The sequence below is a fragment of the Cervus elaphus genome, chromosome X (genome assembly GCF_910594005.1).
Source record: "Cervus elaphus chromosome X, mCerEla1.1, whole genome shotgun sequence".
Classification (NCBI taxonomy): Eukaryota; Metazoa; Chordata; class Mammalia; order Artiodactyla; family Cervidae; genus Cervus; species Cervus elaphus.
In genome coordinates, this window is record NC_057848.1 from 59,302,782 (window position 1) to 59,326,483 (window position 23,702).

Sequence of the window (23,702 nt, forward strand, 5' to 3'; positions counted from 1 at the left end):
GCAGAGGCCATCAAGCCCCCAGAGCAGTATACTTTAGACTTCCCCCACTGCCAGGCTGTTAGGGCTGCACGGGCCTGGTATGTATCGGATGGAACTTGGGGTACTTGTGAAAGTTGCTGACGTACAACTTGAAAGTTGATCTGTGTCACCTCATAAGCTTATTGTCCCTTCCTCTTTTAAAACCCCTACAATTTTCCTTTTGTTGCTGTTGTTGTTTAGTCATGTCTGACTCTTTACTATCCCATGGACTGTAACCTGCCAGGCTCCTCTATTCCTAGGGTTTTCCAGGCAAGAATACTGGAGTGGGTTGCCATTTCCTTCTGCAGGGGATCTTCCCGACCAGGGATCAAACCCGCTTCGCCTGTGTCTCCTGCATTGGCAGGCAGATTCTTTACTGCTGAACCACCTGGGAAGCCGAAATTTTCCTTTCTGTGTGTGTTATTGTCCCTGTCGCACACCCTGGCTGTGAGCATGCCGATGTGAAGGGTTTCCGCTGCAGCTAATTGATTGGAGCAGGGCTGTCCAGTTGTCAGCGCTTCAGGAAACAGTTCATAGGGTACAAAAGCCAGCTTCTAGAGTAAGACTCTGAACACTTCCTCAAATGAAATCATCAGATGTTTATTGACTGTTTATTCTGTGTGCAAGGCACTTTGCTAGATGCAGTGGAGAATATTAAAAACAAAAGGGATCTCTTCAAGCAAGGAATATCCATCCTAATTGGAGAAGCTGTTAGAGACACATTAAGGATGTGGTGGAAAGACCACTGAACTGAGGGGGAAGAGGAAGGAGTCGGGAGTGTTGAGTGCTAGCCCCAGTTCTACCAATAACCATCTGATCCCTTGGGCAAAGTGCTTCCCCTCTCGGGGTCTCAGTTTAGAAAAGGAATTGGACTGGATAATCTCTAAGACTTTCTATATAGATTGGTTCAAAAGCAAATGGGTTAAAAAGTTAAACAACAGTACAGGGTGGTAATAGAAGGATTCCAGGAGATGGTACCTTTTCTTTTGCCAAATGAAATATGCATATGATAGTTACTATTATGTGTATATGGTATATATATTTATACTATATAATTGTACTGATTACACAACTATCTTCCCTGGTGGCTCAGATGGTCAAGCATCTGCCTGCAATGCAGGAGACCCAGGTTCAGTCCCTGGCTCGGGAAGATCTCCTCGAGAAGGAAATGGCAACCCACTCCAGTACTCTTACCTGGAGAATCCCATGGATGGAGGAGCCCGGTAGGCTACAGTTCCATGGGGTTGCAAAGAGTCGGACATGACTAAGCGACTTCACTTTCACATAACTATAGACTAGTATTTATCAAAGTGGTGTCCTTGGACCAGCAGCATCAGCATTACCTGGGAGCTTGTTGAAAATGCAGATTCATGGGCCCCATTTCAGACCCACTGAATCAGAAGCACTGGGGATGCAGCTCAACACTTTGTGTTTCAGTAACCCCCTCCCCCAGGAGACTGGGACGGTTGTTCTCAAACTTGGCTGCACATTAGATTCATCTGGGGGACCATGGGGGCCACTCAGACGTTACTAGTTGCTTTGGCTTCCCAGGTGCAGCCAATTTGAGAATCTCACTGATTTAGGGAAGGTGACATGCATCAAAGCACCTCTTACTCTGCAGTGGTAACAAAGTTCGGAGGCATGGAGTCAGCCAAAGCTGAAGTTGAGTGTGGGAGGATGGGGAAAAGTAGATTTGAATATGACTGGGAGGCCTTGAGTTTCATGCTAGAAATTTGGCATTTAGATTGAAGGAGAGGAAAGTTTGGAGGAACGGGAGTGATCCGTTCAAGGTGGTACATTTGAACGGTTATTCTAGCAGCTCTATGAAGACAGGAGTGCATCCATATTAGGAAGCCTGGTGAAGTAAGTAGTCTAGGTCTAAAGTAATCATGAACCAAATTAGCATTGTAGAAATGTGATTATAAGGAAGAAAAGGTGTGAGAGCTCTTTGTAAGACAAATGGCTAGGACTCAGTGATGGCTCTGTGGGGAGAAGGCAGGGTTAGGACTAAGCCTTTGGCTCAGGAATTTCTCTCTTGTCCTGGGATAACCCGGGCCCTGCAGAGGCAGCTATCAGAAGTGTCACGTTTTATGCATCTGTACTCATCCTTTGTCCCTCATTGCTTTGATTTTGGAGTTCTAATTGGGTAGGTATTCCCCAGTGAGTTATAGAAAAACACAAATCATAGTCACCCAGAAAGCTACCCATGGTCATCATGGCGGGGCGGGAGGGGGGAATCCTGTTTCTCTTGACAAAAGAATGCTTGGAGTTGTGGGAACATCGTAAACTTGGCAATGACTAATTCAAGCCTGTCAGTCAATTAAGTGAATTTTTATTCTATCGTTTGTTTTATTTGGGAACTGTTGTAATAGTCATTGAAAGGACATCAATCTTCATATTTTTATTTTTTTTAATTTTTTTTTTTTTTTTATGAGTCCCCGCCGGTCGGCCCTGGAGCTCCCGTGCTGCGACCGGCTCTCAATCTTCATATTTTTAAAACAAAAATACCATTGAACATTAGGGCAAAGGACAGGATCTTAAGGTTTTACCTTTTAACTTTAGCAAATATTTGGTGCTCCATTTTTCTTGCTGGATTTGCCATTTGTTCTTTTTTGGTGGCGCTGGTGGTGATGGGTTTTTTTTGCATTGTTCCTCATGCCTCATAATTTTAGTTTATTCTGTTATCGATGACTTGTGTATTCCTAAGTATTCTTAATGTTTTATTTGTTTTTCTACTTTTCTTTAGTCTTAAAAAGCTCATTAGCCAGCAGTTATGTAAAAGCATATGAGGAAAATACCTATAGTGTTTTTTTAACCTTTGACCCCCCCTTCACCCATTTCCCCAACCCCTGCCTCTGGCAGCCACTAATCTGTTCTTTGTATATATGAGCTTTAAAAAAAATTTTTTTAGATTGTATATATGAGAAATCATACAATATTTGTCTTTTTCTGTCTAATTTCACTTACATAATGCCCCAGAGGTCCATCCATGTTGTTGCAAGTGGCAAGATTTCCTTCTTTTTATGTCTAAGTAACATAACATTCCATTGTATATACATGTACTACGTCTTCTTTATCCATTAATCTATTGATGGGTAAGAGGGTTGTTTCCATATCTTGGCCATTGTAAGTAATGCTGCAATGAGTGGGGATGCAGATGATCTTTTTGGGCTTTTCTTTGGATAAATACCAAGAAATAGAATTGCTAGATTATAGGGTAGTTCTATTTTTAATTTTTAGAGGAACCTCCATACTGTTTTCTGTAGTGGCTGCACCAGCTTACATGCCCGCCAACAGTGTAAGCATGTTCCTTTTTTTCTACATCCTTGCCAACGCTTGTTATTTGTAGTGTTTAGATAATAGCCATTCTGTGGGTGTGAGGTGATTTTGTGGTTTTGGTTCACATTTCCCTGATGTTGAACCAGGGAAATTAGTGATGTTGAAGCATCGTTTCGTGTACCTGTTGGCCATGTGTTTGTGTTCTTTGGGAAAATGTCTATTCACTTCCACTGCCCATTTGTTAATTGGATTATTTATTTTGCTATTGAGTTGTATGAGTTCTTTGTATATTTTGGATACTAGTTCCTTATCAGATATATGATTTGCAATATTTTTCTCTCATTCCATAGGTTGCCTTTTCACTTTGTTGATCATTTTCTTTTCTGCACAGACGCTTTTTTATTTTATGTAGTCCCACTTGATTATTTTTGCTTTTGTTGCAAATTTTAGTATGCCAATTAAAAAGGAGTGAATATATTTTTATTTCTTATCCACCCTCTGTGACCAAAAATTCTGTAAATTTGCATCCAGAAATGGCCTATCGAAAGAGCTCCTTAGTGCTTATTTGGGGCCTGGTGGACACACTGCTTACTTTTCCTCCTTTTATTAGTATACAGGTTGTGCCGTATCTGGAAGGAAAGACCTTTTATTACTAGTTGGAAACCAGTACAAGCAAATTCGATATTTAAAAAGGTTCCATATATTCCAATGCAATATTTTTAAATGGCTTACTACTCTAACTTTGGAAAAGTTGTGCATAAAAGTATAAGGATGAATCTAGAAGGATCACAACTTAAAATTTGTAGTACATCTAATAGATATCGTTTAAAAATATAATCTCTCTTTTGCCAGGTTGAATAAAGATAAAACCTTTCTCTTTCCAATTATCTGAAGAATATTATCTCATATAAAGTAAATGTAGAAACTTGTGTGGAATAGATAATCTTCCAGACATAGAGTATATTATACTCAATCTAAGGACACAAAATTGGATTTTATTTTATTTCTATAACATAATATTCTTTTGGTTTTTGTTTATGTATTAAGTTAATGTGTTGGTAAAGATTTGATTATGATGTTGTAGATCTTGATTATGTTGAAATTATTAAAATGAGACATCTTTTATCCTGTTTATTTATACCAATAAGTAATTTTACTGGGTAAGAGCTGCTTTATCAGTTCTTCTGCTAAAGGAAAGAAGCCACTGGCCATCTCATTTGTATTTCTTATTGCATATAATGGAAACATTTCAAATGTGTTTTAGACGTGCATATGCTGATGTCTTGACAACCATAGCAGTGTAAGCATTTGAATCAAAGCAGGATAAATAAGCCTAAGCTGCTGCCTGATACCATCACAAGCGTACCTAATTAAGAAGTATTTGGGGTTCACTGCTCTTTGGTTTCTAAGGTAGAGAATATTTGGAAGGATATGATTAAGGAATGGTTACCATGACAATTGCATTCAGAGAATTTAGAGGAGACAATGATTCTATGGAGCTCATCCATTTTGACTGATTCAACTGGTCTTTAGGTTCAGACAGCTGCTGTTTCTGGATCTTATGTTTCCATATAATTCACTCAGGTGATTGGTGATTTGGGGATCATTTAGGCTTGGCTGTCCATAGTGATAGGATCGTCAGTGTCTGTGACCAAAATACCCTTGTTAAACCTGAAGGAGAATGATTGTGTATGTTGAATGTCGCTAGAATGTAGCTTCTGGCTTCTGGAATAACATAAATAGTTTGTCTAACTTCACTTATTAATTCTGTCAGGGTGGGATAAGATTAACGTGATTTATTTGAAAGCATGACTGACCCTAAAGTGTTTGGGTTTTATTTTGGATTACTTTGCTGTCATCACATTTTACCCAGTATATTTGGCTGCTGTCCTGTTTTTACTCTTTGACTTGTGTAATATCATCAACACAATTTATGTTATGTCTGGTCAGAGCCACAGTTGCAACTGCAGATTGAGAAGTATACACAACACTATTGCCATGAGTGCCTTTATCCCCCCAACCCCAACTAAATGTTCAGTGGGACACACTAGCTCTGACAATAAAGTGAAATGGAGATACAGATGCTGTTAAAATCTTGCTGTGTGTTTTTATCTTTCTTTGTGGGGTAGTTCTTGATGGTGAAACCATGAACTCTGCAACCCAAGACTCCTCTGGCAGGGGACCAAGTTGGACCCTGGTGCGGAGAGTTCTGTCTGCTCAGCCTTTGGGCCTTTCTCTCTACTGCCCTCTGGAGGGTGTCAGGGAACATTAACACTCAAGGACTCAAGGAGAGCCGGTGACTTGGTGTGGTTACTAGAAAACGAGTTCTCTGGCCTCCCCTGGCCCCACCAGGCTCCTCAGAGCCTGAGCTTGTAGAGATGGGGAGCAGACAGAGAGAAGGCAGGGAAGGTACTGGCAGTGTTGGGATCTTAGGGAGGAAGCTATTCTGGTTGTTTAGAGAATGGGATTCCTTCAAATAGAGCCCACTACATATCGAATCTATCTCTAGGAAAAATTAGTTCCAACAAGGTGAGTAAAATGGACTAGTATCATAAGGCTAGACTGTGATGGATTCAGATTCAAAGGTTGGATTGGATCTAAGTAGGGGTATACTTGGGGCCAACTGTCAGTGGAAGCATATGGATTTATTATCCGAGTTTGATAACATTTCACTCTCTCCCTGCTGTAATCATCACGATAATGATATATCTGATGTTCACTGAGTACCTTGTATGAGGGAGGCCCTGGTTAAGTGCGTTACATGCCCTGCCATCTTGCCAGCGTGCAGTCTGTCTGTGAGGTCACTTACCATTATGAGGTTCCCAGAGGTTGCACAGCTGATATGAGGCGGGGCCAGCACATGAACCCAGGCAGTCTGACTCCGGCCCCCTTGCTGTGAACAGCTGTGCCATGCTGCATTCTTCCCACAGCTGCATAAAAGGGCGTGGCACCTTTTAGAAACAGTGAGTTCCGTATGATTGGGGTGCGGGTGGTGGGAGATGAGGCTGAGCCAAGCCTTCTGTATATACATACCATGCCAAGTCGTGGGAGGTAGAAAAGAAATCAGGGATTCCTGTCCCTGTCACCAAGAAACTTAAAGTCCTGTAAGACAAATGAGGTAGAACATGGAACCAGTGAGACTTTGTTCATATGCTAGAACAAGAAAATATTGTCTCTCCTTAAGTGTAAGTGGGAAGGGGACTAGAAGGCATTTCTTTGGAGTCAGTCAGGGGCCTTTCTCTCTACTGCCCTCTGGAGGGTGTCAGGGAACATTAACACTCAAGGACTCAAGGAGAGCTGGTGACTTGGTGTGGTTACTAGAAAACAAGTTCTCTGGCCTCCCCTGGCCCCACCAGGCTCCTCAGAGCCTGAGCTTGTAGAGGTGGGGAGCAGACAGAGAGAAGGCAGGGAAGGTACTGGCAGTGTTGGGATCTTAGGGAGGAAGCTATTCTGGTTGTTTAGAGAATGGGATTCCTTCAAATAGAGCCCACTACATATCGAATCTATCTCTAGGAAAAATTAGTTCCAACAAGGTGAGTAAAATGGACTAGTATCATAAGGCTAGACTGTGATGGATTCAGATTCAAAGTTTATGTTGGGTTGGATCTAAGTAGGGGTATACTTGGGGCCAACTGTCAGTGGAAGCATATGAATTTATTATCCGAGTTTGATAACATTTCACTCTCTCCCTGCTGTAATCATCACGATAATGATATATCTGATGTTCACTGAGTACCTTGTATGAGGGAGGCCCTGGTTAAGTGCGTTACATGCCCTGCCATCTTGCCAGCGTGCAGTCTTTCTGTGAGGTCACTTACCATTATGAGGTTCCCAGAGGTTGCACAGCTGATATGAGGCGGGGCCAGCACATGAACCCAGGCAGTCTGACTCCGGCCCCCTTGCTGTGAACAGCTGTGCCATGCTGCATTCTTCCCACAGCTGCATAAAAGGGCGTGGCACCTTTTAGAAACAGTGAGTTCCGTATGATTGGGGTGCGGGTGGTGGGAGATGAGGCTGAGCCAAGCCTTCTGTATATACATACCATGCCAAGTCGTGGGAGGTAGAAAAGAAATCAGGGATTCCTGTCCCTGTCACCAAGAAACTTAAAGTCCTGTAAGACAAATGAGGTAGAACATGGAACCAGTGAGACTTTGTTCATATGCTAGAACAAGAAAATATTGTCTCTCCTTAAGTGTAAGTGGGAAGGGGACTAGAAGGCATTTCTTTGGAGTCAGTCAGTTTAAGCATTCACTTTTGAAAGTTAACAAATTTGCCTTTAGATCTGGGGCTTTAAATCTGGCAGACAAGACCCCTGTCCCTATCATCAGCAGACTTGTCCATACTGAATTTGAAAGAGTTGTCTTCAACAGTTGTCATTAAGGTCTCTAAATAGATGAACCCCTTAGCCTATTGAACTAACTGGATTTATTTTCCCATTCATTAACATTGAAAAGAAAATCTCTAACCACTGCTTGTTTGATGATCAGCTTGGAACAGGTTGGTTGTGGAGGGGGGGGGAGTTATGAGCCTGGTTATAATCCTTGGTTTTTGTTTGCCTTATTTCATTCAATGGATGCTTCATGAGTGCCTCCTGTGTGCCAGGTACTGTTCTAGGTGTGGGAATGGAGGAGTGAACAGAACAGGTGGGCCTGGGTTGAGCAGGGGGAAGGGCCTTCTCTCAGGGAGCTCTCTTTTCCTTCAAATTCTTTCACTCATGTACATTTCACAGTTGATATAAAAGAGCCTTTGGTGTGAGTTTCAGGATTTCACATGTTGGGGAGGATACAGTGATCACACTTCATTTCTCCTTCGCCCCAGCCAGGCCTTTCTGAATAATGGGGGGCGGGTAAGGTGGTGATGTCAGCGCTGCCTGTGGGGAGGCCTGGAGGGTGTGGAGAGGGCAGCGTGTCAGAGTGTACCATCTTTGTGTCAGTGGGGAAAGCACAGGGCACACCTGTTTCCTAGTCAGGCAGAACCATCCATGCGGGGATGAGCCTGCCCACCAGCCTGCTGCCTAATCCTGTTGTTGATTGGAGATAACTTCAGCGGTCACAAAGCACCTCATCTCCATGGCAACACCTCTAAATATTCCTCTGGTGACTTGTGCTCTACATTCTGTCTGGATCTGAGCTCTCCTGTGGCAAAATATGCTAGAGATGTTAAAGGTGCGGGGGGAGACTCAACTAATAAATCTATTCTAAATGACTGAGTCATTTGTTTTGATTACCCGGGTGATTGCCAAATGTTAATTTAAAACTGAAATAGGCCATGAGCTCACTCCGCTAACAATGCTGAGTGTTTGAGCTAATACAGCTTGATAATGAGGGGGCCAGATCCATTGCCGGTGCGAATGTTATATGATAAACAGACATTTGGGGAAATATGCAGAACATCTTGGCAGGTTTCCTTAACTTTAAGAGTTGTAAATACAGAGAAGAAGGTGTTACCATGAGCCATTTCAAAGGAAGTTGACTTTTGGATCGTGAGGGGTTTGTTTTTTTTTGTTTTTTGTTTTTTTTTAAAGAAACTTCTAGCTTTTCTCCTGAAAAGGTAACTTAACCTCTTGCTTCTCATTTTTTCCTAACTTAGGCACATCAGAGGTGGTTAGCGGTGTCCCGCCCTCACTGAATACATCCCGTTCTGCGCACATCCACTGTGAGGTAAGTTTTCCCAACTGCCACACATTATTACACCAGTCTCCACCTTCTGGTGTGTGGCGTTCGGGTCAACACTGTCCAGAGATCTTATCTGTGTGGTAGATTTTAAGCGTGTTTGTTTTAATTGAGCTGACCAATGTCACTGCTTACCCTAGATACGAGGTCTCTGGGGATTCCCTTTTCAAGGGTGAAAACATCTCATTTGCTTTTAATTTGGGGGCATGAGAAGTGAATGTGCCAAGCACAGCAGAGTGGCTAGAAGGTCTGCCCGAGGCTACAGATCTGCCTCTGGCACCCTGTTGACGGTAGGGAACAGGAAAGCTGCGTGGAGCAGCTCCTGGGCCGCCCAGTCAGCTGTCAGGACTCTTCAGGCCTGGGGTGAGCTGAGCCGAGGTGTAGGGCAGCTGCTCGCAGTCTGCCAATTTGGAGCATTTCCGTGGGGTCACCTTAATGTGGGTTGGCAGATCATCTTCTGATTAGGACTAAAGTTCTGAGCGCAGCTGCATGGGTGTGAGCAGCTGGGCAAGGCCAGTCCTTCCATTTCACATACCCTGGAGAGGCATCCTGCGTCCTCCTAGTCCCAGTAGCTTTGGCAGCTTCTGGAGACTCTGTGATGATGCCAGGTTACTTTTCTGTCTTTTTTGAGAGATCAGGGATGTTCACCTTTGCAAAAACTGGAAGAAGGGACTCTGCAAGACGGTTCCTCTAGGCACAGTGTGAGGAGCCGCAGTCTTGCTGCTCTCTGGGACCCAGTCTCCTTGTGTTTAAAAGAGCGGTAGTTCTTTTATCTTTCTGGCTTACTTCACTCTGTATAATGGGCTCCAGTTTCATCCATCTCATTAGAACTGACAAAACCCACTGCAATGTTGTGAAGTAATTAGCCTCCAACTAATAAAAATAAATGAAAAAAATAAAATAAAATAAAAGAGCGGTAGTAACATTTGTTGGCACCAGACCACTCAGGATTTCTAGTTACATCCATCAAAAAGGTTGCTACATTTCTGCCTTCCCATCCACCCCACCCCATTCCACACTCTGTCCCACATGCAGTATAGGGCCTGTCATTTCAGTTAGGGTAGTAGCCTTTGTTCGGAGAAGGCGATGGCACCCCACTCCAGTACTCGTGACTGGAAAATCCCATGGACAGAGGAGCCTGGTAGGCTGTGGTCCATGGGGTTGCTAAGAGTCGGACACGACTGAACAACTTCACTTTCACTTTTCACTTTCATGCATTGGAGAAGGAAATGGCAACCCACTCCAGTGTTCTTGCCTGGAGAATCCCAGGGACGGGGGAGCCTGATGGGCTGCCGTCTATGGGGTCTCACAGAGTCGGACATGACTGAAGTGACTTAGCAGCAGCAGTAGCCTTTGTTACATCTACTTGATACAGAATTTTCCAGAGATTTTTAAATATATATATATATATATATATATATATTCAAATATATTAAACCCTAGATAGAAAATATAAACCCTGAAGATATTAAACCCTAAAGCGTGAACAAGTAGGACAGCTTTTTAGAAATGTTTAATCTGAATGTGATCAATTTCATCAGTTACAGTGGTAGTTAGAGATCCTTCCCAGTTTCTCTCAGCTGCCAGCCATGATCAACTCTTCCATCTTCAGGTTTAAGTCCTGGCATTACTATCAACCCCAGGCTTTATCCAGAAGGGTTGTTTTCAAACTTTTTTTTTAAATGATAAAAGCCTGTCCTCAAATAAAGCTTTAGGTCTAACCACAGTAGAGAACACCAAACCAGAACTGCCTTGGCTCAAGTAGGAGGCTGCAACTCTTCTCCAAGGAGCCCTAGGGCAGTTGAAAAGCTCTGTTTAAGGAGCCAAGGTTTTTGCTCTGTGCCCTTTCCACAGAAACAAACACTAGATTGTTTAAGGACATACACAGAAAAGCTAAAAACATCCTCCCATCAACTGAGTTGGAAATGCTGGCCAGGTGAAACTTGGGCAGTCACATACATTGTTTGCCCTTACTAATTCCACTGTAGTTTGAAGCCTTGACAAACTTTGTCAGTAAGAAAACTTCAGTAGAAACTTAAGTGTACAAGACTGTATTCTTAAAATGGAACATTTTAGTTGAAGTCCTTTGAAGGCATATTTGAAGTGGTTTTCTGATATTAACAATTCCCCCAATGACATCTTTGACTAAAACTTAACATCTTTGGGTTTTTGAGAGCAGTGAGATTCTCAAGTGAGTTAATGAAATAGAATTCATTAAGTTTGCTTCACTGTGACAGAAATCGATGGCATTGATTTTAAAGTAACAGCTCAACAGTCATGATGCCGTGGTGTCTTGTGATCTGTTTTCCTTTCTTTTATTCATTCATTCAGCCTTTCTATGGACTAGGTCAGGAATATAAGAGTGAGCAAAACAAAAAGAATGGTACATTTTGGTTTAATAGTCTTCAGGGGTAGGACATCCCTAGATTATTTTCACTTCTGCAGATGAGGAAGCGGAAGCTTGCTTTTCCTTTTTAAAATAAATTTGCCCAGTATTGAGTAGAACAGTATGGGTTCAGGGGTGCAAACCAAAGTCCCTATCTCCAGTTTGCTCCTCGAGCCTGTGAATTATGCCACCTCCATATGAGCATGTGCAGCTGTGTCTGGGACCCAAATGCCCCCAAAATGAAAACAAATGTAACTGTGTATTTCACACTCTTGTTTTTAAAAGTTTATTTGGAAAAATTGGACAGTTAAGGAAAATGGACTTTGCAATTTCCACATGAGGATATATTTTGGGTTTCTTTAATGATAATGTATCCTGTTTTATGTTTAGCACAGCATTTTTCACAGGTAAGCTTTATAATTCAAGAACTTGAAATTGTTCCCTTTGGCTGCCCAATAGGTATGGAATTACGTGGAACAAAAACTTGAATACAACATAATTCTTCATGCATACTTGAGCTGGGTATTCTATGTATTAGTTTTTGTAGTAGAGATAATATTGTCAATTAAGGAAACATTCATTTCACTTCTAGGAAATATTTGTATCATTGACATATGGTCACTTTCATTATCAATTTGGCAGTTTTTAATATTCACAAAACAAAATTTTTAAGAGTAGTAGTCATGGTGATTTGATTCGTACCATGTATATTCATGTGACCACTCTTCTTGGTGCACTAGTAGTAAGCAGGAAAAGCAGCCCAGATGGGTCACACAGGCTTAAAGACTTTGGAAATCTTCTGTCTAGAGCCAAGGTCTCAAGCTGGTGGGCTGGATCTGGCACACAGAGGTGTTTTTTAAAATTTTCAGTGAATTGCCAATCATTTAGAAATTGAGAGATTTCACATTTTTTTTTAAAAAAAATCCAGATTTTCATCTTCTCTTGAAATATCAGAAGATCTGGCAGCATCGAGCCTGCATTCCTGTTGAGCAATGCTAGGCTGGAGCCAAATAGCTGCTGTATCTTTAGATAGAACATGAGCTCTGAAACTTGCCACAGTGTCCACCACTCTGTTATCTCCTTGACACTAAGGACAAGGGTCGGGTGCCGTTATCTGAATGTCTTACTCTTTTGTAAGGCCTGCTTGGCTCTTACATACATGTGACTCTTCAACCCCAGGTCTATTACGCTATTGCGACTACAAAGTTAGAACCATCCTTCCTCTCAAAATAGCAGTGTGTGAATTTTCAAGTGCATACTAAGTGATGCTCATTTGAAGGGAATACCTTAAAAGGGTTGAGGGTAAACATCTGATAGGAGGGATATCTTCTGATGGGACCTGATTCAGAGCAGGAGCATCAGTACCATGCCTTTGTTTCAGCATGTAAACTTTTAGTTGTGGATCTCGCTCTGTGACTGGGGATCGAACCCAGGCCCCCTGCACTGGGCAGGTGAAGTCCTAGCCACTGGACCACAAGGAAACCCCAGCTTTTATTTTATATCTTGTTTTCTTAAATTAAGTGCTTCTGTTGAAAGAGCGAGATATGTTAAAGGTCACAAATCATGAAGTAGGAATTGAAGCTTTGAATTTTATAATTACAGAAGGATATATTTATGAGACTCTTATAGAAACTTATAAAGAAGACCACAGAAAATAGTGTAATTATCAAATCCCTGGGAATATGATAACCTTGTAAACTATACAATGATCAAACTCTGGGGACTGCCCTGGTGGTCCAGTGGTTGGGACTCCATGCTTACACTGCGGTGGCCCCAGGTTCAATCCCTGGTTGGGGAATTAAGATCCTGCAAACTGTGCCACATGGCCACAAAAAAAAATTTTGAAGGATCTCAGAAAGGAAGAGATCAATGGAATCAAATATATAAAAATGGACTGACAGAGTAGATCTTAAGTATTCTCACCACACAGAGATGGAGTGGTAACTGTGAGGTGGTGGCTATATTAGCTTGATAGCAATAGTCTTTTCACAGGGTATTCATGTCAAACCATCACATTGTGTTATATACCTTAAATATGTATAGTTTTTGTAATTATGCTTCAGTAGAGCTGGGGCAAAATATTGAAAAGGAAAACAGGCCAGGAAATGTTTGTAGTGAATATGACAGGATAATTGGTTTCCGTATTGTGCATGGAGTTCATAGAGATTGTAAGGCCTGGCATATCGGAGAGGCTCCATCTCTGTTGGCTAAATGAATTCTCCAGTAGGGAGATGGGTAAAAGACATTCACGTTCTATCGCAAAGTAAATGAACACATGGAAAAATGTTCAGCATCACGGATGTGCAAAGATGAGCATATTCAGATAGCAATGAGGTACATTTCTCATCTGTTAAGTCAACAAAAACAAAAAGAAAACCTGATGCTAATACAGTTACCTTGGAAGCAGTAAACACTTACTCATTGCTGGTAACATTGTAAGTTGGTAAAAAGCTTTTTTGGAACATTATTTGGCAATATATGGCAAAAGTCACAAAGATTGGTACCCCTTGATCCAGTAATCCTATCTGGGGGAAATGTGTCCTAAGAAACAAGCTGTTCTAAGAAAAGAAAAAAGCTGTATGTTATGGATATTCATTACAGTGTTGTTTATAAGGACAAAAATTAGAATTTAAACATCCAACATTAGAGAAATGGTTCATTTATTCAACTAATAGTTTTAGATAAATAATTATGATACTTCTATGTAGTAGAATTCCATGTATCTGTTCAAAATCAAAATTTAGACACTTGCAAAGCAGTATGAAAGAATTTGTATAATACCACCTGATTTTTAAAAGTAGGATGCAAAATGGTATATGTGCTGTGGTTATAACCTTGTCAAGTGACATGTACATACGGAGAAGAACTAGAAGGCATGTGAACAAATGTAAGTAGCACTCTGTTTGAGGTTTTATTTGTGTTGTTACCCTGTTTGTACACGTTAGATGTTTAGAGTCTTCAGCTTTTACCTCTTAAGTCAACGCCACATCACAAGCAGTGATGTTTCCTTTGATCACACAGTAGGTGTTTAGTACATAATTGTGAAACACAGTGAAGACTCCTGCCCAGGGCCTGAATGCCAAGCTCTGATAGTCTAGTTCCTTCTTGCTTGCTTCATTCCACCATCCCCAACCTCCCCCTTTTCTTCCTGTGGTCTCTGGCAAGGCATCTTGGTGTCCCATGTGACAAGGTGTAGCTGTCTGTCTCAGAGCTTCTCATTGGCGTGCAGCAGGGCTGGGGGTAGACCTTCACGTGTCCGGATTCTGTGTTCATTGCAGTGGAGCCTTGATGAAGGGCAGCACCCGTTTCAGCTCCTGGTTTCCATCAAAGAAGCAGCAAAACCCCACCTCAGTGTCCTGAGCTTCTCACGGCGCCCCCTCCCCTCCAGCTGTGTTCCCGTCTCCCTGCTCAGTATACTTTTCTCCTTTAATTAGGTCAGTTACTTCATGTCTGTTTTTCTTTTTTGACATGGTTTCCTCTGGCTGTAGGGCCACATATTTTCCCCATATGTCATTGCCTCTGGAGCTTCGTGTTGCAATCATTTTTCAAGGGGAACAGAGAGCACACACTGCTGAGGGGGGCTGCTCTTGACTCTTTGCCTGCCCTTTGCCGGCATGAGCATTCCTATTTCTTTTGGGCCTCGTTCTGTTTGGTTTCGTAGTCTTCATCGTCAGTTATGTTTGGACTGAAAGATACTTAAGTAAAAATAACGGTAAAGTCAGAGAGATGTCTGGCAAAGGTGCAGCACATTTGTTAAGGTTGCTGGTTTATTTATCTCCCCTGTCTCCATGGTGACTAAATCCAGGGCTGGGATTTAATGGACTTAATTTTGACCTCTTGTACATCTCTTGACTTTCCCAGCCTCTGATATAGAATTCATTTTTACCATAAGAGAGAAACTGCCTCACTTAGAGAAAAGTGTCTGAATTGGACTCTGGAAAAGTGGTATCTCCAGAGTCTTCGATTTTTCTGCTCTTCGTTCAGAGTTCATGGGGCACTTGTAGAGAAAGTGAAGTCTTTTAGATAAACATGCACATACACATACATACATAAACATATGCAACATTACCATTGGCCCCAGGAAATACTTTTTTTCAATTAAAATATTGTTAATGTGAATTAACTTTCAGTGAGAACTTTTTAAAAGTGACTCTTTTCTAAGAATATTAAATCAATTGGGACATTGATTGGGTATTACAAATTTTTTAAAAAGTATCTCCTTTATCTATTACATCATTCTAAGTCTCAATGCATAGAAATGTTGAAACCATATTTCAAAGTTCAAATGTATTAAACTATAAAGGTTAGGTTTGACTAGGATTCCCACAGAAGAAGTCAGGTTTGGACATTGGAATTCAAATCTAGTGCTCTGTACATACCCAAATGATGTAAATGAAAACATGGATCTCTGAGTAGTTAAGGTAGGTTGAGTCAAACCATCTTGAAGTTAGTTCAAATCATTTTGTAAAACTTTTTATCCTCTTCCATATGATACTTTGAGACTTACAAGATACTTCAGTTTTAGGAAATTTAATATATCACAAATCAAGTCAGTGCCATATTTAATGCTGGTGTATAGTGTGTTAGTTTACTCATGGATAATTTGTCTATTTGCAAGTCCTTTCATCTTCTCTAGGAACAAACTCACACATGTTAATTTTCTTTAAAACCAAGCAAAGGAATTAGTAAATGATTCATGAGGACTGTACAAAGACAGACAAGAGAAGCGACTTAAGTGCCCTTACATCTTTATTCCTCAATAAAATATTAGTGTTAAAGTCTGTCATCAAGTTCAGTTCAAGTCTGATAGGAACTCGTGAATACTTAATGTTTTTATTACAATTTTTTAACATCATAAAACTCAGTGGATATGGATGTTGTTTTAAGGTTTTCTCCATCATCAACTCTTCTATTAATAGTACAGAGACTTGAGAAGCCAACAACAGATGCTAACTGGTGAAAGAAATCCATACTTGTGAGACGAATGTTGGAAACTCATTTAAGTTCTGGGGTTGAAACCTTGCTCAAGTGTCTTACAACCGTGAACTTAGAAAATTTATGACATTAAGGTCATAGTCATATACATTTTATTATGGTCAGTACAATTAGCATAGCTGAGGTCAAAGCTTTTACAGAAGTTAAAATGTCAAAGCCCAAAGCTGTTAACAGTGCTTGTGGAAGAATAGCAAGCACTTTTATCCTCATCACTGTCCACATCAACATCATGATCATCATATCATCCTTGTGTGTTGAAAGCCTACTGTGGAGAACTGTGCTTATTTCCTTGTGTCTTTAATTCTTAATGTTTTACTTTTGTTTTAATGGGTCTAAGGATGAAATCAATTTAAATTTAAAAAGGATGAAGTATATTAAATTGTGTTTAGAATGGTAGCCTCATTCTGCTGTCCTATCAGCCAGATAATTCCTTCTTTGTATAGCATGTCTCACTGAAGGATCTCCATCTGATGGGTGAACATTTAGTTTCTGTACCAGTTCTTCACCTAAGTAGGAAAGCAGTGGTCCTTAGGTAGTTTGGTGAGAATTTGTGGTCTTTCCAAGACTATGGAAACCTCTTAAGCCATGTGATATGTATGTGTTATGACCGTTTTTATACCTGCCTCTGCATGCCTGCTAAGTCGCTTCAGTCGTGTCCAACTCTTTGCGACCCTGTGGACTGTAGCCCGCCAGGCTTCTCTGTCCATGGGATTCTTTAGGCAGGAATACTGGAGTGGGTTGCCATTTCCTCCTCTAGGGGATCTTCCCAACTCAGGCATCGAACCTGCGTCTCTTATGGCTCCTGCACTGGCAGGCGGATTCTTTACCACTAGCACCACCTGGGAAGCCCATACCTGATTCAGGGGTACGAATTAATAACTTCCCTAAGATATTCCAAGTGTTTCTTTCCCACAACCAGTGGAGTTTTTCTGTGGATTCTGGTGAGGAGTTTGTGTACGTAGTACCAGTGTACGTGGCTAGAGGATTCATAATCCATAAGTGTGTTTATTCACTAAAGTAGGTTCAGATGCTCACTCAGAGCAACCTGCAGGTGTCCATATATAATATACTTCACTCTGGAACACTGCAGCATGCATATCATTATGTGGTTGCAATTTTGAAATTCTTAGACCTGCTATCGGATTTGCTAAGATTCTGACACTTACTTTGGTGGTGGCTAGGAAAAGATGTAAGTTGAATGTGAAATAAGCTCCATTTTCAGACTCAGGGGACTTTTTGTTTATTTTTAACTACCAGCAAGTGAAAAGCACTTCATATCGCTGCCCTTTATCTCCCACATTACACGGTCACATTATTTGTAGTGTTGAAACTTGTAAGGCCCGTATAGGAAATAAGAATTGAGGGTCTTGTTTATAAGTGTAAAACTGGAGAATTGGTGTTGAGGATAGTGGGGCAGGAGGTTTGAGTTAAATACTGTAAGTGATGAGGAAAGGGATTCCGAAACAGGAAGTTACCAGCATGATAGCATTATATAAAATCTTGAGAGGGTTCCGTGGCTGTTTATATTACCTAAGGATGGTAGATTTTATAAACACTAACTACAAATAGAGGGTCCTTCTAACCTATTGGTTTTCACATATATTCCATGGAACCCTATAACTCATAGAGATGTTTCAGAGGATTCACCAACATTTGAATTAGATTTTTTAAAGTGCATCGAACTATTTTAAAGACAATAAAAAAGCAACAGACACCCTCAACTGTGTTTCATAGTAAATTTTGACATACATGAGAACACTTACTGAATGACTTTAAAATAAGTAAAGGTTATTAATGTCAGCTTAAAATAAAATTTTGAATAACACTTATCTGTCATCCATCAAAGTCAGGATAATATTTCTGTTGTGGGAATAAAGACAAAAGGTCTTCAGTGAGACCATTACACTAAAGCCATGTGTTAGGGTATCGGCCTGCAAAAGCTGAAGTTACATTTTGGTTTCCAGTTACTGTGAGCACTTATCCATCTGTTATATTTAGATTTTTTTTTCTAGTACCTTTAGGAATCTGGAAACAGATGAGTACTGCTTTCAACTTGAAACCACCATAAAAGGGGAGAGGTAGTCAAGAGGCTGGAGGCGGGTTCCAGTGTCATCCCTCGGATGGGGCCGTGTGAATGGATTAGGGAACCTTTCGAAAGGTCTCTCTCTTGGCCCATAGCTCAAAGTGCTCAGCACAAGTTTGAAAATGTGTGGGTGCAATAGTACAGTTCGTTAGGAGATTTTCAGGGCTTCTTTGATGATGCTCAAAAAGCCTTACAATGGCTCTGGCTTCTTTCTTTTGCTTGGAGGACACCGTACTCTGGTCCTTTCGTTCTGGGTTGGACCACATTCTCTGCCTGTAGGTAGTCTAAGCCAGTACCTGCCTTGTTTATCACTGAAGTTGGGTTTTTTTTAAGTGTTTGCTTATCTATTTTTATGTTCTGCTAACATTTTATTATGAAGATTTCCAAGTTGCAATGATGGTGTGAAGAACACCTGTATCCCCAGCCTCTGGAGTGTGCCGTTAGCATTTTACTCTACTTGTCTGATGACATGTCTAGTCATCCCTCTGTCTGTATCTACCAATCCAAATGACTTCGGGATGCATTTCCAAGAATATGTGGTAGATTTCACCAGTCAAGTAAGTTCATGTATTTTACATACTTTGAGTCTGGCTTTTCGAACAATATACAAATATGCCTAAAGTGGCATAGAGTCCCGTGAAAGAAGATGTCAAATAGATGCCCCACTTTTACTGGGCAAAAAAAAATAGGAGCCTTGTTTTAAAAGTCGCACATTTTCTGGAATTCCGACATGGAGTTGGAAAAGAATACTGGCTTATTTTTAAATCTGGACTTTTTTGTGACTCAGACATTGCTGACCCCTGATAGAAAGCGGGGGGTGTATGCTTGTAAATTTTGTTTTCATCGTTGAGACAAGAGCCAAATAACTTCCAGTTCTTACAGAGAGGCAGGATATCATCTTTTAAAGTGTTTTAAAAAATACATCAGTGTTGATCAATCCAACAAAATCTGTTGCATTTGGAAAACAGGGAAACAATTAACTAAGGACTAAATTTGCTCTGCTAGATCCTGTCCCAAACCCTGGTGTCAAGGTGTTAAGTGCAAATTATTAAAAAATAATCTTGTTACAATTGGGAACACTGAGACTGGGATGGAGATGAGAGGTTTTCAGTGTGGCTTTTGCCCCCTTGATGTGGAAAGCACGCCCTCTGTCCTTGCAAAGCTGCATTGTTGTTCTTTTTATTCTCAATCCCCAGAATCCCATCCAAACACTCTCCCTTGACCCCAGGGTTGGCTGGGTATATTTCCTTCTGGAAGCCTTCCCTTGCAGTCCTGAGTTAGCTGACTGAAGAGCCCTTAAAAGTATTTCCAAGGAGTTGGGCCCCCTCCCTATCAGGGCTAATCCTGCAGTTTCCACTTCAGTTCCAGCTGCTGTTGCCTGGGTAGAAGCAGATCTCTTCGATGCTTCCAAGCTGTGAAACTTCCAAGAAAAATTTAATGTTTAAGAATAAAAAGTTAGGATTGGGGATGTGGGTGAAGAACTGGGTGGTTAGATATATCTTAAATGTGTCAAAAGAACATGGATTTTAAAAATTACCTATAGGGAGTTGTAAAAATTTAAGCAATGCCCTGAGACAGACACACTACTTCTTTAAAACCTATTAGAAGCCCTTAGCACCGTGAAAGGATAATGCCCTTTGGTCTTGGAAGAGACTTATTAGGTTGCAAAGGTTTTGATTCCTCTACTACTTACTTGCTCTTTGATCTAAGACTTTCATAAGCTCTGATAATAAAACGGATTTACTGTATATGGTGTAGTAGACAGGTTTAAAACTGTATCTAGTTTCTGTTATAATTCAAGTTTTTGAATGATTACTGTTAATCTGATTTAATTTTGTTTGAAAACTGTTGTTTTGTATATGAATACTTTATATTCTGTCATTCATATGTACAGAGCCACCCTGCAGTAAATGACATGTCCACAAAACAGTTTAGAAACTTCATTTCCTGACTGCAAAACAGATGTTCAAACCACATAGAAATTGATTAGACTGTGTACCTAGCAGGAAGGTGGAAAGCTTCTAGATTTATGGGGACAGGTGACAGTATGAGCTTCTATTCTTAGTTTGCCCTTGCTCCCCTCTCTTAAGGCAAGACAGTTAATCTTTCTAACATCTCAGTTTATCCATCTGTAACACCTGTACTCTCCTTTCATGAAAACAGTACCTGGTTTATATTTGATAGCATTTGAGGACTTGATATAGAAAGTGGCATCAAGGCACAATTACTCTGTAGGAATTATTCATATGTTGAATGATAATCTTGACAAATAACTAATTACTACATTTAGAAAGTTACAACTCTGGAGGGAATTGATATTTGATATTGTTGTCCTGTGTGTTCTAAGTTACCATCATAACAGTAGGAAAATAAACCCTGTTTTGGCTGTGTTACAAAGGGATTAACTCACTTCTTCAAGTGGTTACTAAATCTCCAGCCCTCTGACAACGAATAAAAAGTGCTCCTTGTTTTATTTAATTTTTCTGGGAAAAAAAGTCTTCTGACCAACCTTGGCTTAATTTTTTCTGGAGGAAAAAATTGGAGAAAAAGTGGAGAGCTTTCCATGTTGTTCTCTTTGTAAAGAATGAAGGATAAACCATGTCAGTTACTTAAAGCAACTTAAAATTACCCTCTACAAATAGGCAGAGGAGTATGCTTTTGATTTTTAATCAAAGCAAAGAACCAAGATTATGTGGAACTTGCTTATTATATATTTGTTTCCTGCTACTTGTGCCTTTACAAAGAATCAAATATTAACTATATAGCAAGAGGATTAAATAATTAGACCCTAAGGAAAACTAGAATACCCGTATGCCTATTTTCTAAATTCTGTATCCTTGGAAGTGTTGGGCTAACATGAGAGAAGGAGAATCCTTGCCAGTCCTTTTGCAGTGTTCTGCTACTAGATTTTAGTGGTGTATAAATGTGTGTGTGTGTTTACTATGAAATTTTTGTAAGTCATGTGAAAAATGAAATCCACTTGAAAAATTAAAAGACACTATCTACTTAGGTCCAAAGCCTGATTTTTATATATATTTTTCTTTTACAGATTTTTTTATACTACTTTTCAGTTCATATAGTACTTGGACACACAGGATTTAATTTGGTTCCTAAAACAGTCCTGTAGGGAAGGCAGGGAAGGTTCATGTTCCCATTTTATTGATGAGGAAGAAAAACTAAATTGGCTTGTGATCAGATAAATGGGGTTTTTGATTCCATGTCTATTGCTCATTCGTTGAGTTACAAAACAATGAAGCCAACCAAATATTCACTGTTCTGTGCATTAAATGTAAGCTTAAAACGAATTTAATTTTTATAATGTTGTCTTCATTTATTTTGACAAACATAACTTGTAATTGATTTTGCACATGCTAAAAACTTTCAAAATTAAACGTCCTTTTTCACAGTTCCTGAATTCATCTCTTCTCTGTACACTCCCTTGTCCAGTGTAGTCATTTATATAGCATATTTTAGCATTTATTTATGATCTTAAATGAGTAGATAGCTTGAAGAGAATTAAATTAGTTTGTTTTTGTGATTTTTAGTATACTCCTGGCCCTCCTCACTGACCTGCCACAACACTGTGACTGAGGATCCCTGTTTTAACATCTAACAAAAATCACTGGTAGATGTACGTTTTAACTTAAAACTATGTTTTAAATAGTTGCACATTTTAACTAGATGTACATTTTAACTAGTTGCATGTATTATGCTAATTTATAAGCATTAACCCCCTTTTCCTGAAACCCAAGGAATTAATTTTGTAAATGTTCACTGTGAGATTGGAGTGGGAGTGGGAGTGATATTTCTTTTTCTTGTTTGTCGAAGAAACAGGAACAATCTTAAGTTGGTAAGTCAGTGACAGAGCACGAATCACCTGGCTTCTGTTAGTTATGTGAACTTAGAAAAGCAAGTGCCCATTTCAGAAAAGACTGACTTTTGAGATGATAGACATCAAGTCGCTCTTCTGCTTTACAGAAGGGACACTCACAGGGTCCATTTAAAGCTCTGATGCAGAACTGGAAAATCCCTGACAGGTTTCCATAAGGAAGGTGTGTGGTGTTGCCCTCTGGGCGGGCAAGGTGAAGGTCAGCCGTGACTCAGCCGCACCGGCTCTGGCTCAGTGCTGAGCACGGGCTCCTGTGCCCATCCGCTGGCCTAGAGGCCCTGTGCCCAGCTCAGCTGGCTCCAGTCCAGCTTCTCCCCAGCTGAGAAGCCACCTTTTGTTTTGTTCAGTAGATAAAGAAGAGAACGTGAACCTGTGAAAGGCAAATACCATATATACTTTATACCTTTTCTGCCTAAAGAGTTGATGAACACTAAAGCGCCGCCTCAATCTTGAGGGATCACATCTCGGTTGTCACCGGTGTCTCACAGTGCGACACTGCACCGCAATGAGCACATGTGTATGTTGTCAGGATAAGTGTTTGACTCAGTTTATTGTCTTGTAACTCACTGGCCAAGCATCGTGGTTTGGTGCAAAGAGCACTCAACTTGGAATCAAAAGCCACTTCCTGTCTGGGTGGCTTTATTAGCTGAGGGTAACCTTAACGTAGTTGGCATGGGATTTCCAAGTGGCATCTTCTTTGCCTGAACAAAAATAATCTGCCATTTCAGTAAGCTTTGGTGGGTGCTGCCTGATCCACTTGAGATCTCTTCAGCCTTTTCCTTTCTGTCTCTTTCCTTGTAAATAAATCACAACGCTGCTTCTTTTAGTGCAAGTTGACCCTTGGTATTAGAGAAAGGCAGTCTGATCAAACTCACCAACTTTTTTAGTTGATTCATCCCATCATTTTAAACTTTGCATATCTCTTACATCAGTGTTTGTAATAATAGACTTGAAATAACATATCTATCTGTAACGAACTATAATTGTGGTCCATCTTCACGGTTGAATACCATATACATGTTACAAAAGTCGAGGCTCTTTAAGCACTAATATGAAAACTCTAAGATATATTGAATAGGAAAGGTAAGGTGTAGAAGAGTATGTGTAGTGTATCATTGTTATGTTTTTTAAAAAGAAAAAATGTGCATGGCTGTCTATGTTTCATATGCCCGGTATCTCAGGAAACATAAGACACCAGTATCGTTCATTGGTTCCTGATGGAGAAAGGGGAATAGGTGTCTTGAACAGGCAGGGAAAAAGAATTTTCACTATATATTCTCTTCTACCTTTTTGTCTCAATATGTATTAAAAAGGAAAATAAATCCACATGCAAAAACAGTGTTCACAGCAGCATTATTCATAATAGCTAAAAAATAGAAG

At 40.4% G+C, this 23,702-nt stretch overlaps 1 protein-coding gene across 3 annotated transcripts in view; it reads left to right on the forward strand.

Moving 5' to 3' along the window:
* FHL1 (four and a half LIM domains 1) overlaps positions 1 to 23,702 on the forward strand; it is a 57,747-nt gene that overhangs the window by 14,042 nt on the left and 20,003 nt on the right. For all 3 annotated transcript variants that reach the window (XM_043897255.1, XM_043897256.1, XM_043897257.1), the window contains exon 2: positions 8,887 to 8,957. The gene's annotated coding sequence lies outside the window, so the exon portion shown is untranslated. The remainder of the gene's footprint in view (positions 1 to 8,886; positions 8,958 to 23,702) is intronic.